This window comes from Sinocyclocheilus rhinocerous, unplaced genomic scaffold (genome assembly GCF_001515625.1).
Source record: "Sinocyclocheilus rhinocerous isolate Xijiao unplaced genomic scaffold, SAMN03320098_v1.1 scaffold503, whole genome shotgun sequence".
In the NCBI taxonomy this organism is placed as follows: domain Eukaryota; kingdom Metazoa; phylum Chordata; class Actinopteri; order Cypriniformes; family Cyprinidae; genus Sinocyclocheilus; species Sinocyclocheilus rhinocerous.
This window is the reverse complement of record NW_015643185.1, coordinates 1,121,534-1,130,606: the sequence shown is the minus strand read 5'-3', so window position 1 is coordinate 1,130,606 and position 9,073 is coordinate 1,121,534.

Genomic DNA, 9,073 nt, shown 5'->3' with positions numbered 1-9,073 from the left:
GTTGCTGTTCCAAATATTCAGACCAACACAACACATATTGCGAGTAAGATATGGCTTTTTATACAATAGTTTAAACTATTTTAGGTAATAGTTATCATTATATTTATCTTTATAGTTATCATTCTTTGTGTGAACAGGCCTTAAGCCTATAATAATTGTTTATATTTTAGAGCTGTATGGATGTATATTGCGGGAAAATGTCATTCGCCTGTGTGTCATCATGTCATATCCGTAAAAAGAGAAAACTGTCTCCAGCTATTTGTCACAACGAGCAAGAGCCATATTGACCATGGACCATGCAAAACAGTTGTAAAAACAAGCTCCAAGGAGAACAGAGAGTCTACAAGCTAAAAGGAAAAGTGACAGAGTCTGCAATAAAAACCCGAATCAACACTGACTTGGCTTTTTAGAGGAGGCGAGATCTCAGAGAACTGAAAGGATGTAAAAGTGACACAAAGATGGCTTCTCTCTTATTCAACAGGTAAGATTTTTTTTAACCAATATGTAGCTCTCTAACAGAGTTCGTTAGCTGTTGTAAATGGTCATTTAATTTTTATGGGTTGTTGTATCGCTGTGCCGGATTTTTTCATATATTGACCATGTAAATTAAAAATCTATTGGGTCTCTAAATTAACAACATCTTCAGGTGTCTAATTACTCAATTTGCAAGCCTTTTGGTGTTTTGGTTGCCATCCATAGAGCTGACAACTTGTATGAAGTCATTAATTTAAAAACACCAATGTTTCCAGTTACTCAAAAACATCATTTATAGCATACCTGCTCTAAATATGTTAGATTTTCATCTAAATTTAGATTGCATTTACATTTTAGACACAATATTGCCAGTTACTTTCTTAATGTTTGCTCTGAAAATAGTTCCAAACAGAATCAAATGTTTCACGTCTCCTGAATCGGTTGAATAAATGATTCAATAAGGACAACAAGTTCAATAATGAATGAATTATTTTTTTAAGATTCTCTGAAGTGAATGATTCACAGACTTGATTAAACTTGTTGCCAATGTCGTAACTAATCTCCATAAAGTTAAATTACTTTTCGGTATGTTAAATTGCACATGTAACATTCTCAGATCCATTCAAGGACTGTTCTGTGCAGTCTGCTGTTGTGGGGAGTTTTTGAATGGGTGGTGTGGTATAAGAATACAGTGCATGCATGTATATGTGTTTTTACTGAGGGAGGTGTTGAACATTTATTCTGGAAGGGCTCCCAATGTAACACCTCCATAAAGCATCCAGCCAACATTTATTCCGGGCCTGGGAAGTCTTGCATGGTGGTCCATGGTAAGACCTTTTGAATAAGAGAGTAGCAAGCTGAAATATCTCTGAAGAGCTAAGCATAATCAAATGCTGCATGCTCTTCATCTAAGGATACCAAAAACACAATGTTTTGCAATAGCTGCTTGGACTAAAATGGCTTCTGCTTATAGATTAAAGATTCACATGTGCGTTCCATTACTTTTCCAGAACTCCAGCGTGGTGTTGATTTAGCTGTAAAGCTGATACTGTTTTGATCATGCTAACCGCATTCGAGTTGATCCAGGCAGCAGCCAGTAAGCTGGGATCGGACGTGCCCCTGTGCCATGGCTGATGATTGTATGGCGGGGGGTGACTTTCTGACCTGTTCACATGGCTAATAAAACATTCATAGAGGGAGAGGAATTCCAGTGTATAGTTTTGCCCCGTCTGTGATGTTTGGAATCCTGCAGTGACCCCATAGAGAGCGCCATTCTGTCTGCAGACAAAGGCCTGCTGTTTCTCTCTGTATCATCGTGGACTAGACCAACACGACTGACTGCTTGCTGCAAAGCTAATAAAATATTTTTCTTCCACCACAGAATTGGTCTCAATAAATACTTTTTTGCATGAATTTTCACTCTTTTTCCTCTACAAATTCATCTTGTACCGCAATGGTGCTATAGTTCATGCAGGTGGTCAAGGGATTTTCTCTTTTTTGTGTGTGGAGAAAAGTGGCCTCTTGTGTTAAAGTAGAGGGAAAGAGTGATTATTAAGTTCAATTGCTCTCACAATGACCTGATTTGCGCAAATTGCCTGGCTTGTGTGTTGGAAAAATATTCAGCAGATCTCTTTGTTGTTATTTGGTTTTTAATTGGGTTACGACACTGCAATGCTTCACTTTAATTATGCTTCACCTCTGTCAGTAAAGTCTAAAGAGGCCTATGAAATATGAATTGCTCTGTCTGTGCATTATTCCTCCGAGACCACTTTGAAATGGTTCACACAATAATTTCTTAATGAAAGAGTCATTCTGGAGTGTGCTAAAGTAATCCACTTGGCACAGGAGGCTGTTCAGCAAAACAAATGATAGAGTATTCTTGCTGAATTTATGTCTATTCACTTTCCTGAGCCCCAGGCACTTGCCTTCCCTTTTCATCTCACAATAGACACTTTATGTAGCTGTCGATGTTTGCCATGAATCACTATGATGGCTAGGTTTTCTTTTTCTTTTTTTTCCCCTTTTTTTTTCTGGATAGCATAGTCATCTCTCAGTGTCTGTGAGGCTTATATTTCCGAACAATGAGAACGGAAAGGACTTCTCATCAAATTCTTTTCATATTTCGAAGGGAGCCTCATCTTTTCATGAGCCACTTTCTGCCATGTGAAAATGGCTCACTGCAGAGCAGTTTCCCTCAAATATACACTCTAAAATTGGTTTTCAGGAAGGAATACCTTCTAAACCTACAGACTTGGTGTTGTATTTACAAAGACAGAGTTATATTAATTAAAGTCTAAGTGGCGTGCTGTCATTTCCTGAACAAGTCCCAGAGGCCCGTGACCTTCACGGCGGGGCATAGAGGAGAAACAATAATGTACAGTATGTGGAAAATAATGTGTTTTTTTAACTTTAAACCGCATAAACGCATTTCATTACACCAAATATACAAAATAATGTTCTTTTTAGCAGCATCATATGACCCCTTTAAACCACTGTGGGTGGCTGCTAGGAAGAAATTACAATCAAAAGAAATTCGTAACTGTTGTGATTTAACAATGGCTTGACAAGGATTGTAAAATATATAGAAAATAATGAGAATAAACCTTTTGTATTTGTAACCCAATTTTAATGGTTTGTAAATACAGTTCTTTGGCTTCACGTTGTCTTTCATGGATGGTTTTCATGGAATAATATTTTTACCACCAACAATATTTATTTGGTTTTACAGATTCTTTAAGATTCTTTCAAAGACAAATTATTTTGCAATTTCCGTTCACATAAACCTTTATTTTTTATTTTTGTAACTTGCACTGACAAGGAAAATCCTTAATGCCGGGAATTGCTCATGAGTATTTTTTTGAATAATAGAATATTTTGGAATAATATTTGCCTCTTTTGTCAGCGTTCAAGTGGAAAACTGTGGCAATATTTCCAAGCAAAATGTTAATGGATGTTTTCATCCAACATTTCCACTCCATTCAAATTCCAAACAGTTGCATTTGTTATTTTCTGACTGATCTGTAAACAAAACTAATACTAATTAATGAGCTGAACTTAATACACATTAGTTATCAATTATTTTGTCTAAAGTAGTTTTGGGCAAGTGAATCTGCATCAAATTAAATGTATGTGTCTGAGGAACAGAATTTGTTTTACTGGTCAGAAACTACAGCTATTTTATTTTATTTTCACAAGTTCGCACTTACATATAATCAGACTGAGCAAATAGTAAGCATATTTGGCATGCTGTCTGAGGCCGGAATATAGCCCAGAGAACTCCCCATATTGTGACAATGAAGACTCTGGAGTCTCGATAGGATCCATGCGCAGATGACTTTAATGGGGCAGGCCAAAGCAAGGTCGAAAACAAGTTGAGTTCTAACACAGACAGGCAAGCAGATCCAACAAGACTAGTCCAAACACAACAGTGGTAAACAGACAGAAACGCACAGAATAGCTAACGAGAACAATGAACAAGACATCGCAAGGGACCTATGGCAAGCTAGGTCTATAAATACACATACTGATGACGTGGTCAGTATTCAGGAGATAGCTCCCTCGTGTTTTGGGAGGGAGCAACAGGTATGAGGGTGGATATAACAGTACTCCCCCCCCTTAGACCCCGAGAGGGTGCTGGGACGATGGAACGGGGTCTTCCCCGAGGTCTGGAATGTGGTCGATCTGGGTGGTTAGTGTGAAAGTCTGTAATGAGAGAAGAGTCCAGAATGTCGTTCGCTGGCACCCAGGATTGTTCCTCCGGCCCATTGCCTTCCCAGTCCACCAGATAGAACATGCGTCCGCCCCTTCGATGCGAATCCAGTAACGAGTTGACCTGTAGGCAGTCTGGCCATCCAACACCAGAGGAGGTGGAGGAGTGTAGTCATTCCCGGGTCGGCGGTCCCTCCCTCCAGCCGGTTTTAATAGGGAGACATGAAAGACAGGGGAGATACGATAATGAGCAGGGAGCAGAAGTTTGTAAGCGACTGGATTTATTTGTTTAATTATTTTAAAGGGGCCAACGTACCTGGGGCTTAGCTTCTTGCTGGGAGGCAGAGCCGAAGGTGGATAGCCAGACTTTCTGTCCAGGGTGAAGGCTTGGGAAATGATGACGGTGGTGATCAGCCTGAATCTTCTGGCGTCCAACAGCCCTTTGCAGAACGTGAGCACTGTCCCAAACCTGATTACTTCGTTGAAACCAGCGATCGATCGCTGGGAGGCCAGAGTGTTCCCAAGACCAGGGGAAGAGGGGAGGCTGATAGCCCAACACACACTCAAAAGGGGTTAGGCCTGTGGCAGGTTTCTTGAGGGAGTTTTGCGCATATTCAGCCCATGCAAGATACTGGGACCAATCTTGTTGGCTGTGGCTACAGTAAGATCGTAGAAAACGTCCGATTTCTTGATTTAGTCGCTCTACTTGTCCATTAGACTGAGGATGGTACCCCGGTGTCAGGCTGACATTGATTTGAAGCAACTCACAGAAGGCTTTCCACACTTTGGAAGTTAACTGGGGACCACGGTTGGACACAATCTCTTCAGGTATGCCATACAGCTGGAATACGTGATGAAAAAGGGCCTCTGCCGTTTCCCTGGCAGAGGGTAGCTTACAGAGGGGAATGAGGTGGCATGCTTTAGAAAACCGACAGATGGCCACTAGGATGGTGGTGTGTCCCTGTGAGGGTGGTAAATCAGTAATGAAGTCCACACCCACATGAGACCAGGGATGCCGGGGAATGGGCAGAGGGTGCAGGAGGCCAGCGGGCAGTAATTTGGAGGACTTGGACTGAGCACACAGTGGGCAGTTTTTTTACAAATGAGGTCACATCAGAAGTGAGTGAGGGTCACCAGAATTTGTTACGAACTAGCTGTACAGTCCGGTTCTCACCAGGATGCCCTGAGCTTAAGGAGGTGTGGACCCACTGAATGACTCGTTCACGTAGGTTTTGAGGAACGAACATTGCCCCATGTGGGCATTGATTGGGCGTGGGTTCTCGCAGCTGGGCTTGCTGGATCTCATCCATCAGGCTCCATGAGATGGTGGCAATCACCAAAGAGGGCTTCAGAACAGGGTGGGGCTTTTCTCGTAAATGGTTCTGGGAATAGATCCTAGACAAGGCATCGGCTTTAACATTCTTGGAGCCAGGACGATATGTAACAGAGAAGTTAAAACGAGAGAAAAACAGGGCCCACCTGGCTTGCCTTGAGTTAAGACACTTAGCTCCTTGGATGTATTCCAGGTTTCGATGATCCGTGAGAACCACAAAAGGGTGCTGAGCCCCTTCCAGCCAGTGTCTCCATTCTTCAAAGGCTAACTTCATGGCCAGAAGCTCACGGTTCCCAAGGTCATAGTTTCTCTCAGATGGACTTAGTCTCCTAGAGAAAAAGGCACAAGGGAAGAGTTTAGAGGGTGAACCATGACGCTGAGACAAAATTGCCCCTACCCCAGAATCGTAGGCATCGACCCACTACAAAAGGCAAAGTGGGGTCGGGATGCTTTAGAATGGGGGTGTTGGTGAAGAGGGTCTTGAGTTTCTCAAATGCTTTGGAAGCGGCAGGGGTCCAATGAAGGGTTCGAGTGGAACCATGATGGAGAGATGTAAGGGGGGCAGCTAGTAGCTACCCTGCTGAAGTTTTGTATAAAGCACCTGTAGAAATTTGCAAATCCCAAAAACCGCTGAAGCTCCCTTACAGATTGAGGGCTGGGCCATTCCACCACTGCTTGGACTTTGGATTGACCCATGCAGGCTCCCCCTGCACTTAACACATAACCGAGGAAGGAGATAGTAGGGACATGAAACTCACATTTTTCTGCCTTCACAAAAAGGTGGTGTTCAGAGAGGCGATGTAAGACCTGTTTAACGTGCTGGAAGTGCGCCTTCTGAGAGGGAGAATAGATCAAAATATCATCAAGGTAGACAATCACAAACTGGTTAATCATGTCTTTGAAGATATCGTTCATAAACGACTGGAATACAGATGGAGAGTTGGAAAGCCCGAACGGCATAACCACATATTCATAGTGCCCAGAGTTAGTAATAAAAGCAGTTTTCCATTCATCCCCCTCACGAATTCGAATGAGATTGTATGCACAACGCAGGTCTAATTTAGAAAATATCTGTGCCTACCTAACCTGTTCAATGGCTGCAGGGACTAAGGGGAGAGGGTAGGAGAACTTGATGGTTATGGAGTTCAAACCTCTGTAGACGATGCAGGGACGTAAGCTGCCATCTTTTTTTTCCCAAAAAAAAAAAATCCTGTGGCGGCTGGAGAGGTAGATGGTCTGATGAATCCAAGTCTTAAATTCTCTTCCACATAGTCTTCCATGGCCTTGGTTTCTGGGATGGACAGAGGGAAAACACGGCTCTTGGGAGGATGTGTGCCGGGCAGCAGATCGATGGCACAGTCCTGGGGGTGATGTGGGGGAAGTTCGGTGGCTTTGGCCTTGCTAAAGACATTATGCTAGTCTTGATACTCTGGGGGTACATTTGGTGGTAGCTCAACGGGTGTTTCATGCACCCAAGTGGAGTGTCAGAGAACAGGTGATCTGAATTTCAAACAGGTGTGGAAACAGGACGGGCTCCACATTAAAATGTCTCCCTCTCTCCAGGAGATAACGGGGTTATGTAGGACCAGCCAGGGGAATCCCAGGATAAGTGGATTGGCAGGTGTGTCTGTGATGAAAAGTTGGATTTTCTCTTGCTGCAGAGCTCCCACTTGCATGAGGATAGGATTGGTGATCCTTTGGACAGATCCCGCCCCCAACGGCCATCCATCTAATGCTGAAACACAAAGTGGAGGAATGCAGGTCGCAGTATCAATGGCGAGACTTTGAGCTAAGGCAGCATCAATGAAATTACCAGCAGAGCCCGAGTCAATTAAAGCTTGCACTGTAGTACAAATGTTGCCCAAACTAAGTATAATAGAGAGTTAAACTGTGACGAGTGGGGTGGGGCCGAGAGCCGTGGGAACGGAGCGAGGCCGGTGGAGTAAGTGATAATGCACGACACCTGCACCACTCACCGGTCTCGAGTCCCACGGAGGTGCTCCGGAACGATAAAAGGAGGAGTGACGACAAGTGCAAGACGAGAGAGGACCAGGCCTGGATTTATGTTGTTTTGGTTTTGTTTGTGCGTGGCAGTCGTCCGTGAGGGGCTGTCGCGCTATTTTCAGTTGTGTGTTTATTTTATTTTTAAATTATGTTTAAATGTTCGCCGGTTCCCTAACTACAAACTGTGTTACATAAACATTGATTGATGATCGAACTCACTGGGGTGTTGCGTGGTGCGGCAACAGAGGGACGATGATGACGTGGCGAAACAGGTGAGGACAGAGACAGACGTCAGTATTCAGGAGATAGCTCCCTCGTGTGTTGGGAGGGAGCAACAGGTGTGAGGGTGGATATAACACATATCCCCAAGCTGGGATAAGAATAGTTAGGAGTGAGGAGTTGGGGTAGAGGAGGGATTCCAGAAAAACTGTCGTGGGACAGAGGTAAGATGGCTGTATAAATATTTGCTATCATGCTAATTAAGTTGATTATCTGAACGTGGTCCACCTGTGCTGAATTAGTCAATTATCTGAATGTGCTCCTCCCAAACTTTGTTAATAAAACATCATTTCTTTTCTTTTCTTTTATGAATTCCAAAAATCATCACTAAATTCCCTTCCCATGTGGGAATATCAGGTGTAATTTACGTCCAATTTTCACCATTACATTTTGCAATCTAACCGAATAACCCCATATTTCATGCTCAATGGCATTCTGTAGAAATTGCTTGGATTACCATTGAGTGTTTGATCAGTGTGCAACTGTTTGAGTGTATTGTGGCCTCTGACTCACCTCTGCCTTCAGTTCCTAAGAATGATGACTGCCAGCATCCCATTCCAAGAGCCTTTGTTTACTTTCTTATTGCAAACAAACTGCATTTTCCCAGTTATTTTCCCTGTGTAGAGGCCATCAGAACATTAAAGGGTCTGAGTGATATCATTCATGTAACATTAAGACCCCTACATTTGAGGAGGCTTTTAATGGCCACATCATGTTCTCTCTCTGTTAGAGCCATCAACCGCATAGTGTTAAAACATTAAAAATGTGGTTTCACTGATCCTGGGACTCAGAATCATATATACAATAAACATAAAATGAACTGGCAATGGTTTTTATGCAGACATAAATAATAAACAGCAGGGCTGGTAAAATGATCCAGAGTCTTGCATTTATCCCCAAGATAGTATTAATTAGATTTATCTGCTGCTCTGGCTCACTCTTCCTACTACAGACTATATTTTACAAACTCAATGAATCTGAAGGTAGCATTACCCTTTCTCCCCTGGCTCTGTATCCCTGCTAGTCTGTATATTTTTATTGGCAAGCGTTTCAAAAAGCCCAACAGAAATGAATACAGGTAAAGAAACGTGCTGAATGTGTCTAGACACTTGAGGTCAGGCTTCTTATTAAGTTTGGATGCTCTGTGTGGTGAGGACAAGCAGATGTCTGTTGCGGTATATTGTGTCTGAAGGTTTGTGATTGTTTTGAAATTGAGTATTGTGTAAGGTCCGCGCACATGGCCCAAGGAAGGTATCCAGTGGTGGATGAAGGTCA